Below are 18,042 nucleotides of genomic sequence, written 5' to 3'. Positions count from 1 at the left end.
TTAACATGTATTCAAAAAGCAACAAATAAATGTATTACCTAACGTGAATCATGAAAGAAGATGGGCGTTTTGTGTAGCTTTTCATCAACACATATTGGCCCAAGATATGTTAGACCAGGAGTGGGCACTCCTAGTCCTCGAGGGCTGATCTCGACCAGTCGTGCCCACCCGTTTTAGACCGTGTAATATAAATTCGCTGTTAGCAGGATTCGAACATTGACCAAAGAAATTGCTCTTCATCTGGAGGGAGATACCAGAGATGTTGGACTAAGCATTTGAATAATCGCTGTGAGCAGGATTCGAACCTGCGCGGGGAAACCCCATTGGATTTCGAGTCCAACGCCTTAACCTCTCGGCCATCACAGCAGGATATTAAATAAAGTCATTGAAGGAATAATGGTAAGCTTGACGTAAACCAAGAAATCTCCAGAGCCTTGAGATGCTCTCCCTTGATAAGTTATCAACTTCCAAAATGTTGGACCCTGAAGTCTAAAATCGCTATGTGCAGTATTCGAAAATTGACCAAACAAATGTCTCGTCTTCTGGAAGCAGATACCAGACATGTTGGATTCAGTATTTGATTTTCGCTGTGAGCAGGATTTGAACCTGCGCGGGGAAACCCCATTGGATTTCAAATCCAACGCCTTAACCTCTCGGCCATCACAGCTGAATATTCCAAACTGTTACCAAGGTGCATAAGATGAATGTAACAAGTCATTGGAGGAATTGAGTCATTGAGGGAATAAAGGTAACCTTGACGTAAACATAAAAATATGCAGAGATTTGAGATGCTCTCCCTTGATTAGTTGTTTATCAACTTCCAATATGTTGGACCCTGTAGATTAAAAAAACGCTGTGAGCAGGATTCGAACCTGCGCGGGGAAACCCCATTGGATTTCTAATCCAACAGCTTAACCGCTCGGCCATCACAGCTGGATGTTTTAACATGTATTCAAAAAGCAACAAACAAATGTATTACCTAACGTGAAACATGAATGAAGACAGGGGTTTTCTCTAGCTTTTCATCAACACATATTGGCCCAAGATATGTTAGACCAGGAGTGGGCACTCCTAGTCCTCGAGGGCTGGTCTCCAGCAACGTTTCGATGTATGTCTTCTTCAACACACCTGAGTCAAATAATGAGGTCATTAGTAGGACTGTGGGGAACTTGACTGCACTTGGCAGGTGATTCAGCTAGTGGATTCAGGTGTATTGGACCAGGGAGACAACAAAGAGTTGCAGAACATCGGCTCTCCACGACCAGTCGTGCTGACCCATTTTAGACCGTGTAGTATACATTCGCTGTGAGCAGAATTCGAACCTTGACCAAAGAAATTACTCTTCATCTCTATGTAGATACCAGACATGTTGGATTCAGTATTTGATTATCGCTGTGAGCAGGATTTGAACCTGCGCGGGGAAACCCCATTGGATTTCAAATCCAACGCCTTAACCTCTCGGCCATCACAGCTGAATATTCCAAACTGTTACCAAGGTGCATAAGATGAATGTAACAAGTCATTGGAGGAATTGAGTCATTGAGGGAATAAAGGTAACCTTGACGTAAACATAGGAATATGCAGAGATTTGAGATGCTCTCCCTTGATTAGTTGTTTATCAACTTCCAATATATTGGACCCTGTTGATTAAAAAACGCTGTGAGCAGGATTTGAACCTGCGCGGGGAAACCCCATTGGATTTCTAATCCAACGCCTTAACCGCTCGGCCATCACAGCTAGATGTTTTAACATGTATTCAAAAAGCAACAAATAAATGTATTACCTAACGTGAATCATGAAAGAAGATGGGCGTTTTGTGTAGCTTTTCATCTACACATTTTGGCCCAAGATATGTTAGACCAGGAGTGGACACTCCTAGTCCTCAAGGGCTGATCTCGACCAGTCGTGCCCACCCGTTTTAGACCGTGTAATATAAATTCGCTGTTAGCAGGATTCGAACATTGACCAAAGAAATTGCTCTTCATCTGGAGGGAGATACCAGAGATGTTGGACTAAGCATTTGAATAATCGCTGTGAGCAGGATTTGAACCTGCGCGGGGAAACCCCATTGGATTTCAAATCCAACGCCTTAACCTCTCGGCCATCACAGCTGAATATTCCAAACTGTTACCAAGGTGCATAAGATGAATGTAACAAGTCATTGGAGGAATTGAGTCATTGAGGGAATAAAGGTAACCTTGACGTAAACATAAAAATATGCAGAGATTTGAGATGCTCTCCCTTGATTAGTTGTTTATCAACTTCCAATATGTTGGACCCTGTAGATTAAAAAAACGCTGTGAGCAGGATTCGAACCTGCGCGGGGAAACCCCATTGGATTTCTAATCCAACGCCTTAACCGCTCGGCCATCACAGCTGGATGTTTTAACATGTATTCAAAAAGCAACAAACAAATGTATTACCTAACGTGAAACATGAAAGAAGACAGGGGTTTTCTCTAGCTTTTCATCAACACATATTGGCCCAAGATATGTTAGACCAGGAGTGGGCACTCCTAGTCCTCGAGGGCTGGTCTCCAGCAACGTTTCGATGTATGTCTTCTTCAACACACCTGAGTCAAATAATGAGGTCATTAGTAGGACTGTGGGGAACTTGACTGCACTTGGCAGGTGATTCAGCTAGTGGATTCAGGTGTATTGGACCAGGGAGACAACAAAGAGTTGCAGAACATCGGCTCTCCACGACCAGTCGTGCTGACCCATTTTAGACCGTGTAGTATACATTCGCTGTGAGCAGAATTCGAACCTTGACCAAAGAAATTACTCTTCATCTCTATGTAGATACCAGACATGTTGGATTCAGTATTTGATTATCGCTGTGAGCAGGATTTGAACCTGCGCGGGGAAACCCCATTGGATTTCTAATCCAACGCCTTAACCGCTCGGCCATCACAGCTGGATGTTTTAACATGTATTCAAAAAGCAACAAATAAATGTATTACCTAACGTGAATCATGAAAGATGATGGGCGTTTTCTGTAGCTTTTCATCTACACATATTGGCCCAAGATATGTTAGACCAGGAGTGGGCACTCCTAGTCCTCAAGGGCTGATCTCGACCAGTCGTGCCCACCCGTTTTAGACCGTGTAATATAAATTCGCTGTTAGCAGGATTCGAACATTGACCAAAGAAATTGCTCTTCATCTGGAGGGAGATACCAGAGATGTTGGACTAAGCATTTGAATAATCGCTGTGAGCAGGATTCGAACCTGCGCGGGGAAACCCCATTGGATTTCGAGTCCAACGCCTTAACCTCTCGGCCATCACAGCAGGATATTAAATAAAGTCATTGAAGGAATAATGGTAAGCTTGACGTAAACCAAGAAATCTCCAGAGCCTTGAGATGCTCTCCCTTGATTAGTTATCAACTTCCAAAATGTTGGACCCTGAAGTCTAAAATCGCTATGTGCAGTATTCGAAAATTGACCAAAAAAATGTCTCGTCTTCTGGAAGCAGATACCAGACATGTTGGATTCAGTATTTGATTTTCGCTGTGAGCAGGATTTGAACCTGCGCGGGGAAACCCCATTGGATTTCAAATCCAACGCCTTAACCTCTTGGCCATCACAGCTGAATATTCCAAACTGTTACCAAGGTGCATAAGATGAATGTAACAAGTCATTGGAGGAATTGAGTCATTGAGGGAATAAAGGTAACCTTGACGTAAACATAAAAATATGCAGAGATTTGAGATGCTCTCCCTTGATTAGTTGTTTATCAACTTCCAATATGTTGGAACCTGTAGATTAAAAAAACGGTGTGAGCAGGATTTGAACCTGCGCGGGGAAACCCCATTGGATTTCTAATCCAACGCCTTAACCTCTCGGCCATCACAGCTGAATATTCCAAACTGTTACCAAGGTGCATAAGATGAATGTAACAAGTCATTGGAGGAATTGAGTCATTGAGGGAATAAAGGTAACCTTGACGTAAACATAAAAATATGCAGAGATTTGAGATGCTCTCCCTTGATTAGTTGTTTATCAACTTCCAATATGTTGGACCCTGTAGATTAAAAAAACGCTGTGAGCAGGATTCGAACCTGCTGGAAACCCATTGATTTCTAATCCAACGCCTTAACCGCTCGGCCATCACAGCTGGATGTTTTAACATGTATTCAAAAAGCAACAAACAAATGTATTACCTAACGTGAAACATGAAAGAAGACAGGGGTTTTCTCTAGCTTTTCATCAACACATATTGGCCCAAGATATGTTAGACCAGGAGTGGGCACTCCTAGTCCTCGAGGGCTGGTCTCCAGCAACGTTTCGATGTATGTCTTCTTCAACACACCTGAGTCAAATAATGAGGTCATAAGTAGGACTGTGGGGAACTTGACTGCACTTGGCAGGTGATTCAGCTAGTGGATTCAGGTGTATTGGACCAGGGAGACAACAAAGAGTTGCAGAACATCGGCTCTCCACGACCAGTCGTGCTGACCCATTTTAGACCGTAGTATACATTCGCTGAGCAGAATTGAACCTTGACCAAAGAAATTACTCTTCATCTCTATGTAGATACCAGACATGTTGGATTCAGTATTTGATTATCGCTGTGAGCAGGATTTGAACCTGCGCGGGGAAACCCCATTGGATTTCTAATCCAACGCCTTAACCGCTCGGCCATCACAGCTGGATGTTTTAACATGTATTCAAAAAGCAACAAATAAATGTATTACCTAACGTGAATCATGAAAGATGATGGGCGTTTTGTGTAGCTTTTCATCAACACATATTGGCCCAAGATATGTTAGACCAGGAGTGGGCACTCCTAGTCCTCAAGGGCTGATCTCGACCAGTCGTGCCCACCCGTTTTAGACCGTGTAATATAAATTCGCTGTTAGCAGGATTCGAACATTGACCAAAGAAATTGCTCTTCATCTGGAGGGAGATACCAGAGATGTTGGACTAAGCATTTGAATAATCGCTGTGAGCAGGATTCGAACCTGCGCGGGGAAACCCCATTGGATTTCGAGTCCAACGCCTTAACCTCTCGGCCATCACAGCTGGATGCTTAAACATGTATTCAAAAAGCAACAAATAAATGTATTACCTAACGTGAATCATGAAAGAAGATGGGCGTTTTGTGTAGCTTTTCATCAACACATATTGGCCCAAGATATGTTAGACCAGGAGTGGACACTCCTAGTCCTCAAGGGCTGATCTCGACCAGTCGTGCCCACCCGTTTTAGACCGTGTAATATAAATTCGCTGTTAGCAGGATTCGAACATTGACCAAAGAAATTGCTCTTCATCTGGAAGCAGATACCAGACATGTTGGATTCAGTATTTGATTTTCGCTGTGAGCAGGATTTGAACCTGCGCGGGGAAACCCCATTGGATTTCAAATCCAACGCCTTAACCTCTCGGCCATCACAGCTGAATATTCCAAACTGTTACCAAGGTGCATAAGATGAATGTAACAAGTCATTGGAGGAATTGAGTCATTGAGGGAATAAAGGTAACCTTGACGTAAACATAGAAATATGCAGAGATTTGAGATGCTCTCCCTTGATTAGTTGTTTATCAACTTCCAATATGTTGGACCCTGTAGATTAAAAAACGCTGTGAGCAGGATTCGAATCTGCGCGGGGAAACCCCATTGGATTTCTAATCCAACGCCTTAACCGCTCGGCCATCACAGCTGGATGTTTTAACATGTATTCAAAAAGCAACAAATAAATGTATTACCTAACGTGAATCATGAAAGAAGATGGGCTTGTAGCTTTCCATCAACACATATTGGCCCAAGATATGTTAGACCAGGAGTGGACACTCCTAGTCCTCAAGAGCTGATCTCGACCAGTCGTGCCCACCCGTTTTAGACCGTAATATAAATTCGCTGTTAGCAGGATTCAACATTGACCAAAGAAATTGCTCTTCATCTGGAGGGAGATACCAGATATGTTGGACTAAGCATTTGAATAATCGCTGTGAGCAGGATTCGAACCTGCGCGGGGAAACCCCATTGGATTTCGAGTCCAACGCCTTAACCTCTCGGCCATCACAGCACGATATTAAATAAAGTCATTGAAGGAATAATGGTAAGCTTGACGTAAACCAAGAAATCTCCAGAGCCTTTAGATGCTCTCCCTTGATTAGTTATCAACTTCAAATATGTTGTAGCGTGAAGTCTAAAAACGGTATGTGCAGTATTCAAAATTGACCAAACAAATGTCTCTCTTCTGGAAGCAGATACCAGACATGTTGGATTCAGTATTTGATTATCGCTGTGAGCAGGATTTGAACTCATGTGGGAAACCCCATTGATTTCTAATGGGGTTTGGATTTCTAATCCAACGCCTTAACCTCTCGGCCATCACAGCTGAATATTCCAAACTGTTACCAAGGTGCATAAGATGAATGTAACAAGTCATTGGAGGAATTGAGTCATTGAGGGAATAAAGGTAACCTTGACGTAAACATAAAAATATGCAGAGATTTGAGATGCTCTCCCTTGATTAGTTGTTTATCAACTTCCAATATGTTGGACCCTGTAGATTAAAAAAACGCTGTGAGCAGGATTCGAACCTGCGCGGGGAAACCCCATTGGATTTCTAATCCAACGCCTTAACCGCCGCCATCACAGCTGGATGTTTTAACATGTATTCAAAAAGCAACAAACAAATGTATTACCTAACGTGAATCATGAAAGAAGATGGGCTTGTAGCTTTCCATCAACACATATTGGCCCAAGATATGTTAGACCAGGAGTGGACACTCCTAGTCCTCAAGGGCTGATCTCGACCAGTCGTGCCCACCCGTTTTAGACCGTGTAATATAAATTCGCTGTTAGCAGGATTCGAACATTGACCAAAGAAATTGCTCTTCATCTGGAGGGAGATACCAGATATGTTGGACTAAGCATTTGAATAATCGCTGTGAGCAGGATTCGAACCTGCGCGGGGAAACCCCATTGATTTCGAGTCCAACGCCTTTAACCTCTCGCCATCACAGCACGATATTAAATAAAGTCATTGAAGGAATAATGGTAAGCTTGACGTAAACCAAGAAATCTCCAGAGCCTTTAGATGCTCTCCCTTGATTAGTTATCAACTTCCAATATGTTGGACCCTGAAGTCTAAAATCGCTATGTGCAGTATTCGAAAATTGACCAAACAAATGTCTCGTCTTCTGGAAGCAGATACCAGACATGTTGGATTCAGTATTTGATTATCGCTGTGAGCAGGATTTGAACCTGCGTGGGGAAACCCCATTGGATTTCAAATCCAACGCCTTAACCTCTCGGCCATCACAGCTGAATATTCCAAACTGTTACCAAGGTGCATAAGATGAATGTAACAAGTCATTGGAGGAATTGAGTCATTGAGGGAATAAAGGTAACCTTGACGTAAACATAAAAATATGCAGAGATTTGAGATGCTCTCCCTTGATTAGTTGTTTATCAACTTCCAATATGTTGGACCCTGTAGATTAAAAAAACGCTGTGAGCAGGATTCGAACCTGCGCGGGGAAACCCCATTGGATTTCTAATCCAACGCCTTAACCGCTCGGCCATCACAGCTGGATGTTTTAACATGTATTCAAAAAGCAACAAACAAATGTATTACCTAACGTGAATCATGAAAGAAGATGGGCGTTTTCTGTAGCTTTTCATCTACACATATTGGCCCAAGATATGTTAGACCAGGAGTGGGCACTCCTAGTCCTCGAGGGCTGGTCTCCAGCAACGTTTCGATGTATGTCTTCTTCAACACACCTGAGTCAAATAATGAGGTCATTAGTAGGACTGTGGGGAACTTGACTGCACTTGGCAGGTGATTCAGCTAGTGGATTCAGGTGTATTGGACCAGGGAGACAACAAAGAGTTGCAGAACATCGGCTCTCCACGACCAGTCGTGCTGACCCATTTTAGACTGTGTAGTATACATTCGCTGTGAGCAGAATTCGAACCTTGACCAAAGAAATTACTCTTCATCTCTATGTAGATACCAGACATGTTGGGTTCAGTATTTGATTATCGCTGTGAGCAGGATTTGAACCTGCGCGGGGAAACCCCATTGGATTTCTAATCCAACGCCTTAACCGCTCGGCCATCACAGCTGAATATTCCAAACTGTTACCAAGGTGCATAAGATGAATGTAACAAGTCATTGGAGGAATTGAGTCATTGAGGGAATAAAGGTAACCTTGACGTAAACATAAAAATATGCAGAGATTTGAGATGCTCTCCCTTGATTAGTTGTTTATCAACTTCCAATATGTTGGACCCTGTAGATTAAAAAAACGCTGTGAGCAGGATTCGAACCTGCGCGGGGAAACCCCATTGGATTTCTAATCCAACGCCTTAACCGCTCGGCCATCACAGCTGGATGTTTTAACATGTATTCAAAAAGCAACAAACAAATGTATTACCTAACGTGAATCATGAAAGAAGATGGGCGTTTTCTGTAGCTTTTCATCTACACATATTGGCCCAAGATATGTTAGACCAGGAGTGGGCACTCCTAGTCCTCAAGGGCTGATCTCGACCAGTTGTGCCCACCCGTTTTAGACCGTGTAATATAAATTCGCTGTTAGCAGGATTCGAACATTGACCAAAGAAATTGCTCTTCATCTGGAGGGAGATACCAGAGATGTTGGACTAAGCATTTGAATAATCACTGTGAGCAGGATTCGAACCTGCGCGGGGAATCCCCATTGGATTTCGAGTCCAACGCCTTAACCTCTCGGCCATCACAGCAGGATATTAAATAAAGTCATTGAAGGAATAATGGTAAGCTTGACGTAAACCAAGAAATCTCCAGAGCCTTTAGATGCTCTCCCTTGATTAGTTATCAACTTCCAAAATATTGGACCCTGAAGTCTAAAATCGCTATGTGCAGTATTCGAAAATTGACCAAACAAATGTCTCGTCTTCTGGAAGCAGATACCAGACATGTTGGATTCAGTATATGATTATCGCTGTGAGCAGGATTTGAACCTGCGCGGGGAAACCCCATTGGATTTCAAATGCAACGCCTTAACCTCTCGGCCATCACAGCTGAATATTCCAAACTGTTACCAAGGTGCATAAGATGAATGTAACAAGTCATTGGAGGAATTGAGTCATTGAGGGAATAAAGGTAACCTTGACGTAAACCAAGAAATATGCAGAGATTTGAGATGCTCTCCCTTGATTAGTTGTTTATCAACTTCCAATATGTTGGACCCTGTAGATTAAAGAACGCTGTGAGCAGGATTCGAACCTGCGTGGGGAAACCCCATTGGATTTCTAATCCAACGCCTTAACCGCTCGGCCATCACAGCTGGATGCCTTAACATGTATTCAAAAAGCAACAAATGAATGTATTACCTAACGTGAAAAGAAATAAAACAGGGTTTTCAGCAACCTTTCATCATCAAACATTGCCCAAACAAATGGCTTTTCATCTGGAGGCAGATCTCAGGTACCTGTAGTCTAAAATCGCTGTGAGGAGGATTCCAATGTACACAGGATTAAGCTATTGGATGTCGAGTCCAACTCCTTAACCGCTCGGCCATAACAGGAGGATGTTGGGAAAATCAGCCAACGATCAGACCATGGATGTAACAAGTCACTGAAGTAATAAGGGCAACCTTGAACTAAACCACGAGTTCTCAGATGAGTTTAATATCACTGTGAGCAGGCTTCGGACCTGCGCGGGGAAAACCCATTGGATTTCTAATCCAACGCCTTAACCACTCGGCCATCACAGCTGGATGCCTTGACATGTAATAAACAGGCAACAAATGAATGAATTACATAATGTGAACCATAAACTAAACCACGGTTTTTCTATCAACACACATTTCCCCATGAAATGTTGGATCCTGTAGTAATAAATCGCTGTGAGCAGGATTCGAACCTGCGCAGGGATACCCTATTGGATTTCAAGTCCAACGCCTTAACCTCTCGGCCATCACAGCTGGATGTCAAATAACACCATCAAGGAACAAAATATGAATGTGCAGAGAAATAAACCGAGGGGACATTAAGCCAAACTGTCTTCAACTTCCAGCTTCCAACTTTTAGATCCGTCTCTGCATCAACTCATCTGAGTGAAATAATGAGTAACAGGATTCTGGAGAACTTCGCTGCCAACCCAGGATGTGATTATTCAGTTTGTTTCATGTTGCTTGGATCAGTGGCTCATCTGAAAGTTGCTGAATGAATGGACAACACAGAGACTAACAGGAAAAGAAATGCAGCACTCTCTCACACCAATTGAGAGCAAGAAATGAACCTCAAAGTCAAAGAAACTTTCCAGGAGGCAGAGAATAATTTCCTACATCAAGCAGAAATGTCAAACTGTGTCTGGGCAGGAGACAAATCTAAACTGGACCAAATGGGGTCACTGGTTTAGTGATTTATAAAGGAGGTTGCTGTCTGCTGGGTTTTTCCCTCCAGTTCTGTTCCAAAATAAGTAAAATACGATTTAGAATGTTGATACAAGAGGAAAGATTCTGCACAAATCCTAACTTAACAATGTCTATTGTGACTAAAATAAAAAATAATCAATTTAATTCATGCAACGTTTTTAAAGTTAGATGATCAGTACCTTCGTGCTTAAAGCAGACACAGGTACTGTTCTGACAAACTGCCAGTTAGCCACTCCCCTCTACCAAACCCCTCTGCTGCATCTTTCTTCTCTGCTGGAGTGATGAGAACCAGGTGGATTCAATCTCCTACCAATCAGAGTGTAGGTACTTAAGGTGTGACTGACCTGTCACTCCTGTTTGAAGTGCCACAGCAAGAAGGCAAACTATCCTGTTAATATGATCTCGACCAGTCGTGCCCACCCGTTTTAGACCGTGTAATATAAATTCGCTGTTAGCAGGATTCGAACATTGACCAAAGAAATTGCTCTTCATCTGGAGGGAGATACCAGAGATGTTGGACTAAGCATTTGAATAATCGCTGTGAGCAGGATTCGAACCTGCGCGGGGAAACCCCATTGGATTTCGAGTCCAACGCCTTAACCTCTCGGCCATCACAGCTGGATGCTTAAACATGTATTCAAAAAGCAACAAATAAATGTATTACCTAACGTGAATCATGAAAGAAGATGGGCGTTTTGTGTAGCTTTTCATCAACACATATTGGCCCAAGATATGTTAGACCAGGAGTGGACACTCCTAGTCCTCAAGGGCTGATCTCGACCAGTCGTGCCCACCCGTTTTAGACCGTGTAATATAAATTCGCTGTTAGCAGGATTCGAACATTGACCAAAGAAATTGCTCTTCATCTGGAAGCAGATACCAGACATGTTGGATTCAGTATTTGATTTTCGCTGTGAGCAGGATTTGAACCTGCGCGGGGAAACCCCATTGGATTTCAAATCCAACGCCTTAACCTCTCGGCCATCACAGCTGAATATTCCAAACTGTTACCAAGGTGCATAAGATGAATGTAACAAGTCATTGGAGGAATTGAGTCATTGAGGGAATAAAGGTAACCTTGACGTAAACATAGAAATATGCAGAGATTTGAGATGCTCTCCCTTGATTAGTTGTTTATCAACTTCCAATATGTTGGACCCTGTAGATTAAAAAACGCTGTGAGCAGGATTCGAATCTGCGCGGGGAAACCCCATTGGATTTCTAATCCAACGCCTTAACCGCTCGGCCATCACAGCTGGATGTTTTAACATGTATTCAAAAAGCAACAAATAAATGTATTACCTAACGTGAATCATGAAAGAAGATGGGCGTTTTCTGTAGCTTTCCATCAACACATATTGGCCCAAGATATGTTAGACCAGGAGTGGACACTCCTAGTCCTCAAGAGCTGATCTCGACCAGTCGTGCCCACCCGTTTTAGACCGTGTAATATAAATTCGCTGTTAGCAGGATTCGAACATTGACCAAAGAAATTGCTCTTCATCTGGAGGGAGATACCAGATATGTTGGACTAAGCATTTGAATAATCGCTGTGAGCAGGATTCGAACCTGCGCGGGGAAACCCCATTGGATTTCGAGTCCAACGCCTTAACCTCTCGGCCATCACAGCACGATATTAAATAAAGTCATTGAAGGAATAATGGTAAGCTTGACGTAAACCAAGAAATCTCCAGAGCCTTTAGATGCTCTCCCTTGATTAGTTATCAACTTCCAATATGTTGGACCCTGAAGTCTAAAATCGCTATGTGCAGTATTCGAAAATTGACCAAACAAATGTCTCGTCTTCTGGAAGCAGATACCAGACATGTTGGATTCAGTATTTGATTATCGCTGTGAGCAGGATTTGAACCTGCGTGGGGAAACCCCATTGGATTTCTAATGGGGTTTGGATTTCTAATCCAACGCCTTAACCTCTCGGCCATCACAGCTGAATATTCCAAACTGTTACCAAGGTGCATAAGATGAATGTAACAAGTCATTGGAGGAATTGAGTCATTGAGGGAATAAAGGTAACCTTGACGTAAACATAAAAATATGCAGAGATTTGAGATGCTCTCCCTTGATTAGTTGTTTATCAACTTCCAATATGTTGGACCCTGTAGATTTAAAAAACGCTGTGAGCAGGATTCGAACCTGCGCGGGGAAACCCCATTGGATTTCTAATCCAACGCCTTAACCGCTCGGCCATCACAGCTGGATGTTTTAACATGTATTCAAAAAGCAACAAACAAATGTATTACCTAACGTGAATCATGAAAGAAGATGGGCGTTTTCTGTAGCTTTCCATCAACACATATTGGCCCAAGATATGTTAGACCAGGAGTGGACACTCCTAGTCCTCAAGGGCTGATCTCGACCAGTCGTGCCCACCCGTTTTAGACCGTGTAATATAAATTCGCTGTTAGCAGGATTCGAACATTGACCAAAGAAATTGCTCTTCATCTGGAGGGAGATACCAGATATGTTGGACTAAGCATTTGAATAATCGCTGTGAGCAGGATTCGAACCTGCGCGGGGAAACCCCATTGGATTTCGAGTCCAACGCCTTAACCTCTCGGCCATCACAGCACGATATTAAATAAAGTCATTGAAGGAATAATGGTAAGCTTGACGTAAACCAAGAAATCTCCAGAGCCTTTAGATGCTCTCCCTTGATTAGTTATCAACTTCCAATATGTTGGACCCTGAAGTCTAAAATCGCTATGTGCAGTATTCGAAAATTGACCAAACAAATGTCTCGTCTTCTGGAAGCAGATACCAGACATGTTGGATTCAGTATTTGATTATCGCTGTGAGCAGGATTTGAACCTGCGTGGGGAAACCCCATTGGATTTCAAATCCAACGCCTTAACCTCTCGGCCATCACAGCTGAATATTCCAAACTGTTACCAAGGTGCATAAGATGAATGTAACAAGTCATTGGAGGAATTGAGTCATTGAGGGAATAAAGGTAACCTTGACGTAAACATAAAAATATGCAGAGATTTGAGATGCTCTCCCTTGATTAGTTGTTTATCAACTTCCAATATGTTGGACCCTGTAGATTAAAAAAACGCTGTGAGCAGGATTAGAACCTGCGAGGGGAAACCCCATTGGATTTCTAATCCAACGCCTTAACCGCTCGGCCATCACAGCTGGATGTTTTAACATGTATTCAAAAAGCAACAAACAAATGTATTACCTAACGTGAATCATGAAAGAAGATGGGCGTTTTCTGTAGCTTTTCATCTACACATATTGGCCCAAGATATGTTAGACCAGGAGTGGGCACTCCTAGTCCTCGAGGGCTGGTCTCCAGCAACGTTTCGATGTATGTCTTCTTCAACACACCTGAGTCAAATAATGAGGTCATTAGTAGGACTGTGGGGAACTTGACTGCACTTGGCAGGTGATTCAGCTAGTGGATTCAGGTGTATTGGACCAGGGAGACAACAAAGAGTTGCAGAACATCGGCTCTCCACGACCAGTCGTGCTGACCCATTTTAGACTGTGTAGTATACATTCGCTGTGAGCAGAATTCGAACCTTGACCAAAGAAATTACTCTTCATCTCTATGTAGATACCAGACATGTTGGGTTCAGTATTTGATTATCGCTGTGAGCAGGATTTGAACCTGCGCGGGGAAACCCCATTGGATTTCTAATCCAACGCCTTAACCGCTCGGCCATCACAGCTGAATATTCCAAACTGTTACCAAGGTGCATAAGATGAATGTAACAAGTCATTGGAGGAATTGAGTCATTGAGGGAATAAAGGTAACCTTGACGTAAACATAAAAATATGCAGAGATTTGAGATGCTCTCCCTTGATTAGTTGTTTATCAACTTCCAATATGTTGGACCCTGTAGATTAAAAAAACGCTGTGAGCAGGATTCGAACCTGCGCGGGGAAACCCCATTGGATTTCTAATCCAACGCCTTAACCGCTCGGCCATCACAGCTGGATGTTTTAACATGTATTCAAAAAGCAACAAACAAATGTATTACCTAACGTGAATCATGAAAGAAGATGGGCGTTTTCTGTAGCTTTTCATCTACACATATTGGCCCAAGATATGTTAGACCAGGAGTGGGCACTCCTAGTCCTCAAGGGCTGATCTCGACCAGTTGTGCCCACCCGTTTTAGACCGTGTAATATAAATTCGCTGTTAGCAGGATTCGAACATTGACCAAAGAAATTGCTCTTCATCTGGAGGGAGATACCAGAGATGTTGGACTAAGGATTTGAATAATCACTTTGAGCTGGATTCGAACCTGCGCGGGGAATCCCCATTGGATTTCGAGTCCAACGCCTTAACCTCTCGGCCATCACAGCAGGATATTAAATAAAGTCATTGAAGGAATAATGGTAAGCTTGACGTAAACCAAGAAATCTCCAGAGCCTTTAGATGCTCTCCCTTGATTAGTTATCAACTTCCAAAATATTGGACCCTGAAGTCTAAAATCGCTATGTGCAGTATTCGAAAATTGACCAAACAAATGTCTCGTCTTCTGGAAGCAGATACCAGACATGTTGGATTCAGTATATGATTATCGCTGTGAGCAGGATTTGAACCTGCGCGGGGAAACCCCATTGGATTTCAAATGCAACGCCTTAACCTCTCGGCCATCACAGCTGAATATTCCAAACTGTTACCAAGGTGCATAAGATGAATGTAACAAGTCATTGGAGGAATTGAGTCATTGAGGGAATAAAGGTAACCTTGACGTAAACCAAGAAATATGCAGAGATTTGAGATGCTCTCCCTTGATTAGTTGTTTATCAACTTCCAATATGTTGGACCCTGTAGATTAAAGAACGCTGTGAGCAGGATTCGAACCTGCGTGGGGAAACCCCATTGGATTTCTAATCCAACGCCTTAACCGCTCGGCCATCACAGCTGGATGCCTTAACATGTATTCAAAAAGCAACAAATGAATGTATTACCTAACGTGAAAAGAAATAAAACAGGGTTTTCAGCAACCTTTCATCATCAAACATTGCCCAAACAAATGGCTTTTCATCTGGAGGCAGATCTCAGGTACCTGTAGTCTAAAATCGCTGTGAGGAGGATTCCAATGTACACAGGATTAAGCTATTGGATGTCGAGTCCAACTCCTTAACCGCTCGGCCATAACAGGAGGATGTTGGGAAAATCAGCCAACGATCAGACCATGGATGTAACAAGTCACTGAAGTAATAAGGGCAACCTTGAACTAAACCACGAGTTCTCAGATGAGTTTAATATCACTGTGAGCAGGCTTCGGACCTGCGCGGGGAAAACCCATTGGATTTCTAATCCAACGCCTTAACCACTCGGCCATCACAGCTGGATGCCTTGACATGTAATAAACAGGCAACAAATGAATGAATTACATAATGTGAACCATAAACTAAACCACGGTTTTTCTATCAACACACATTTCCCCATGAAATGTTGGATCCTGTAGTAATAAATCGCTGTGAGCAGGATTCGAACCTGCGCAGGGATACCCTATTGGATTTCAAGTCCAACGCCTTAACCTCTCGGCCATCACAGCTGGATGTCAAATAACACCATCAAGGAACAAAATATGAATGTGCAGAGAAATAAACCGAGGGGACATTAAGCCAAACTGTCTTCAACTTCCAGCTTCCAACTTTTAGATCCGTCTCTGCATCAACTCATCTGAGTGAAATAATGAGTAACAGGATTCTGGAGAACTTCGCTGCCAACCCAGGATGTGATTATTCAGTTTGTTTCATGTTGCTTGGATCAGTGGCTCATCTGAAAGTTGCTGAATGAATGGACAACACAGAGACTAACAGGAAAAGAAATGCAGCACTCTCTCACACCAATTGAGAGCAAGAAATGAACCTCAAAGTCAAAGAAACTTTCCAGGAGGCAGAGAATAATTTCCTACATCAAGCAGAAATGTCAAACTGTGTCTGGGCAGGAGACAAATCTAAACTGGACCAAATGGGGTCACTGGTTTAGTGATTTATAAAGGAGGTTGCTGTCTGCTGGGTTTTTCCCTCCAGTTCTGTTCCAAAATAAGTAAAATACGATTTAGAATGTTGATACAAGAGGAAAGATTCTGCACAAATCCTAACTTAACAATGTCTATTGTGACTAAAATAAAAAATAATCAATTTAATTCATGCAACGTTTTTAAAGTTAGATGATCAGTACCTTCGTGCTTAAAGCAGACACAGGTACTGTTCTGACAAACTGCCAGTTAGCCACTCCCCTCTACCAAACCCCTCTGCTGCATCTTTCTTCTCTGCTGGAGTGATGAGAACCAGGTGGATTCAATCTCCTACCAATCAGAGTGTAGGTACTTAAGGTGTGACTGACCTGTCACTCCTGTTTGAAGTGCCACAGCAAGAAGGCAAACTATCCTGTTAATATGTAAAGTGAAACTGTACAAAAGTTTCTAAAAAACTGTGAAGGACAGCCGGTAAGCTCAAAATACTGTTGCTCATTCACATGGACTTGGTTTGATTGAGAGTTTTATATTATTGAAAAGTAGTGATGGTGAGATGAAGCCTCATGAGGCATTGAACCACTTGAGCCAACTGGTTCGAGAAAGGGTTCATTTCTTGAGGCTTCATGTGTACACGAAACCACCTACTGGCCAGGTGTATAATCACAACCAGCTGTATCTTAACACGTGTGATGAATTGAATGTTTGTCTATTATGGCTCTTGGGAATGACTTCACAAAAGGTGAAGAAAAAAAGAGACAAAGAGAGAGAGAAAGAGATGTATAGAGATAGAGATAGAGAGAAATATATATACAAAAAAATCCTATCCTGTCCCACAGCTATCTTAAAAATCCTAATATAAAAATTAAGAACTTTAAAACTAACTAACCAATCCTATTTATAATAGTGAGATTATTAGTAAAAAGCTCAAATTAAATAAATAACCCAATTATAACTAATAAATAGTAAAGTCTAAAAACATTCAATATTAATCCCAGAAAAATAAATAAAGGGGAAGGGGGGAAAAATAAATTTAGATCAATACCTTGCTTATTCCAGAGTAAATCTGCTTATGATGTGTGTGATGATGGTATTGGAGTTCAAGGTAACTCAAGTTAAATCAAGTGGTGAAAACTCACGTATCCTTAATATTAGAATTAAAATTAAAATTAAAAATAGGATAGCTGTGGGACAGGATAGGATTTTCTCTTTTTTCCTTTCTCTGTGTCTCCCTCTCTGTATATATATATATATATATATATATATATATATATATATATATATATATATATATTTTTTTTTTTTTCTCTCTCTCTCTTTCTCTCTCTTTGTCTCTGTTTTTTCTCTTTCTCTCTCTTTTTCTGTCTGTATGTATCTATCTCTTTCTCTCTGTAAATATCTATTTTTTTTTCTGTTTCTCTCTATCTCTAGATCTATATATCTTTCTCTCTCTCTTTGCCTGTGTCTTTTTTCTCTCCCTCTTTCTGTATCTGTGTCTCTCTGTCTCTGTATTCTCTCTCTCTCTCTCTCTCTCTCTCTCTCTCTCAGAGGACGAAGAGTTGTGGACGACGTGCGGCGGCCCGTGCTTTCCTATGACTTCCTATTGTCCCCCACCCAAACTGCCCTATTGGGTGGGGGAAGTTGTAGTGTTTATATATATATATATATATATATATATATATATATATATATATA

At 42.0% G+C, this 18,042-nt stretch overlaps 1 protein-coding gene and 43 non-coding genes across 44 annotated transcripts in view; 1 reads left to right on the top strand and 43 right to left on the bottom strand.

Annotated features, from left to right (window-relative positions):
• LOC122841672 (double-stranded RNA-specific editase 1-like) overlaps positions 1 to 18,042 on the top strand; it is a 37,373-nt gene that overhangs the window by 7,749 nt on the left and 11,582 nt on the right. The window lies entirely within an intron of this gene.
• trnas-cga lies at positions 285 to 366 on the bottom strand. The gene has a single exon. It is a non-coding gene; the product is annotated as a tRNA-Ser (tRNA).
• trnas-uga lies at positions 586 to 667 on the bottom strand. Its single transcript has one exon. It is a non-coding gene; the product is annotated as a tRNA-Ser (tRNA).
• Positions 852 to 933, bottom strand: trnas-aga. The gene has a single exon. It is a non-coding gene; the product is annotated as a tRNA-Ser (tRNA).
• On the bottom strand, positions 1,391 to 1,472 carry trnas-uga. The gene has a single exon. It is a non-coding gene; the product is annotated as a tRNA-Ser (tRNA).
• Positions 1,656 to 1,737, bottom strand: trnas-aga. The gene has a single exon. It is a non-coding gene; the product is annotated as a tRNA-Ser (tRNA).
• On the bottom strand, positions 2,030 to 2,111 carry trnas-uga. Its single transcript has one exon. It is a non-coding gene; the product is annotated as a tRNA-Ser (tRNA).
• On the bottom strand, positions 2,296 to 2,377 carry trnas-aga. The gene has a single exon. It is a non-coding gene; the product is annotated as a tRNA-Ser (tRNA).
• Positions 2,835 to 2,916, bottom strand: trnas-aga. The gene has a single exon. It is a non-coding gene; the product is annotated as a tRNA-Ser (tRNA).
• trnas-cga lies at positions 3,209 to 3,290 on the bottom strand. The gene has a single exon. It is a non-coding gene; the product is annotated as a tRNA-Ser (tRNA).
• trnas-uga lies at positions 3,510 to 3,591 on the bottom strand. Its single transcript has one exon. It is a non-coding gene; the product is annotated as a tRNA-Ser (tRNA).
• Positions 3,776 to 3,857, bottom strand: trnas-aga. Its single transcript has one exon. It is a non-coding gene; the product is annotated as a tRNA-Ser (tRNA).
• On the bottom strand, positions 4,042 to 4,118 carry trnas-aga. Its single transcript has one exon. It is a non-coding gene; the product is annotated as a tRNA-Ser (tRNA).
• trnas-aga lies at positions 4,571 to 4,652 on the bottom strand. The gene has a single exon. It is a non-coding gene; the product is annotated as a tRNA-Ser (tRNA).
• Positions 4,945 to 5,026, bottom strand: trnas-cga. The gene has a single exon. It is a non-coding gene; the product is annotated as a tRNA-Ser (tRNA).
• trnas-uga lies at positions 5,318 to 5,399 on the bottom strand. The gene has a single exon. It is a non-coding gene; the product is annotated as a tRNA-Ser (tRNA).
• trnas-aga lies at positions 5,583 to 5,664 on the bottom strand. The gene has a single exon. It is a non-coding gene; the product is annotated as a tRNA-Ser (tRNA).
• trnas-cga lies at positions 5,949 to 6,030 on the bottom strand. The gene has a single exon. It is a non-coding gene; the product is annotated as a tRNA-Ser (tRNA).
• Positions 6,530 to 6,609, bottom strand: trnas-aga. The gene has a single exon. It is a non-coding gene; the product is annotated as a tRNA-Ser (tRNA).
• On the bottom strand, positions 7,197 to 7,278 carry trnas-uga. The gene has a single exon. It is a non-coding gene; the product is annotated as a tRNA-Ser (tRNA).
• Positions 7,463 to 7,544, bottom strand: trnas-aga. Its single transcript has one exon. It is a non-coding gene; the product is annotated as a tRNA-Ser (tRNA).
• On the bottom strand, positions 8,002 to 8,083 carry trnas-aga. The gene has a single exon. It is a non-coding gene; the product is annotated as a tRNA-Ser (tRNA).
• trnas-aga lies at positions 8,268 to 8,349 on the bottom strand. The gene has a single exon. It is a non-coding gene; the product is annotated as a tRNA-Ser (tRNA).
• trnas-cga lies at positions 8,642 to 8,723 on the bottom strand. Its single transcript has one exon. It is a non-coding gene; the product is annotated as a tRNA-Ser (tRNA).
• Positions 8,943 to 9,024, bottom strand: trnas-uga. Its single transcript has one exon. It is a non-coding gene; the product is annotated as a tRNA-Ser (tRNA).
• On the bottom strand, positions 9,208 to 9,289 carry trnas-aga. The gene has a single exon. It is a non-coding gene; the product is annotated as a tRNA-Ser (tRNA).
• trnas-aga lies at positions 9,637 to 9,718 on the bottom strand. The gene has a single exon. It is a non-coding gene; the product is annotated as a tRNA-Ser (tRNA).
• Positions 9,847 to 9,928, bottom strand: trnas-uga. The gene has a single exon. It is a non-coding gene; the product is annotated as a tRNA-Ser (tRNA).
• Positions 10,918 to 10,999, bottom strand: trnas-cga. Its single transcript has one exon. It is a non-coding gene; the product is annotated as a tRNA-Ser (tRNA).
• trnas-uga lies at positions 11,291 to 11,372 on the bottom strand. Its single transcript has one exon. It is a non-coding gene; the product is annotated as a tRNA-Ser (tRNA).
• On the bottom strand, positions 11,556 to 11,637 carry trnas-aga. The gene has a single exon. It is a non-coding gene; the product is annotated as a tRNA-Ser (tRNA).
• On the bottom strand, positions 11,930 to 12,011 carry trnas-cga. Its single transcript has one exon. It is a non-coding gene; the product is annotated as a tRNA-Ser (tRNA).
• On the bottom strand, positions 12,231 to 12,330 carry trnas-aga. Its single transcript is given in 2 exon segments — positions 12,231 to 12,275; positions 12,294 to 12,330. It is a non-coding gene; the product is annotated as a tRNA-Ser (tRNA).
• Positions 12,515 to 12,596, bottom strand: trnas-aga. The gene has a single exon. It is a non-coding gene; the product is annotated as a tRNA-Ser (tRNA).
• trnas-cga lies at positions 12,889 to 12,970 on the bottom strand. The gene has a single exon. It is a non-coding gene; the product is annotated as a tRNA-Ser (tRNA).
• trnas-uga lies at positions 13,190 to 13,271 on the bottom strand. The gene has a single exon. It is a non-coding gene; the product is annotated as a tRNA-Ser (tRNA).
• trnas-aga lies at positions 13,456 to 13,537 on the bottom strand. Its single transcript has one exon. It is a non-coding gene; the product is annotated as a tRNA-Ser (tRNA).
• trnas-aga lies at positions 13,995 to 14,076 on the bottom strand. The gene has a single exon. It is a non-coding gene; the product is annotated as a tRNA-Ser (tRNA).
• On the bottom strand, positions 14,261 to 14,342 carry trnas-aga. The gene has a single exon. It is a non-coding gene; the product is annotated as a tRNA-Ser (tRNA).
• trnas-cga lies at positions 14,635 to 14,716 on the bottom strand. The gene has a single exon. It is a non-coding gene; the product is annotated as a tRNA-Ser (tRNA).
• On the bottom strand, positions 14,936 to 15,017 carry trnas-uga. The gene has a single exon. It is a non-coding gene; the product is annotated as a tRNA-Ser (tRNA).
• Positions 15,201 to 15,282, bottom strand: trnas-aga. The gene has a single exon. It is a non-coding gene; the product is annotated as a tRNA-Ser (tRNA).
• Positions 15,630 to 15,711, bottom strand: trnas-aga. The gene has a single exon. It is a non-coding gene; the product is annotated as a tRNA-Ser (tRNA).
• trnas-uga lies at positions 15,840 to 15,921 on the bottom strand. Its single transcript has one exon. It is a non-coding gene; the product is annotated as a tRNA-Ser (tRNA).

Source organism: Gambusia affinis, linkage group LG12 (assembly GCF_019740435.1).
Source record: "Gambusia affinis linkage group LG12, SWU_Gaff_1.0, whole genome shotgun sequence".
NCBI classification, from domain to species: domain Eukaryota; kingdom Metazoa; phylum Chordata; class Actinopteri; order Cyprinodontiformes; family Poeciliidae; genus Gambusia; species Gambusia affinis.
This window is presented reverse-complemented; position numbering and strand designations above follow the sequence as displayed.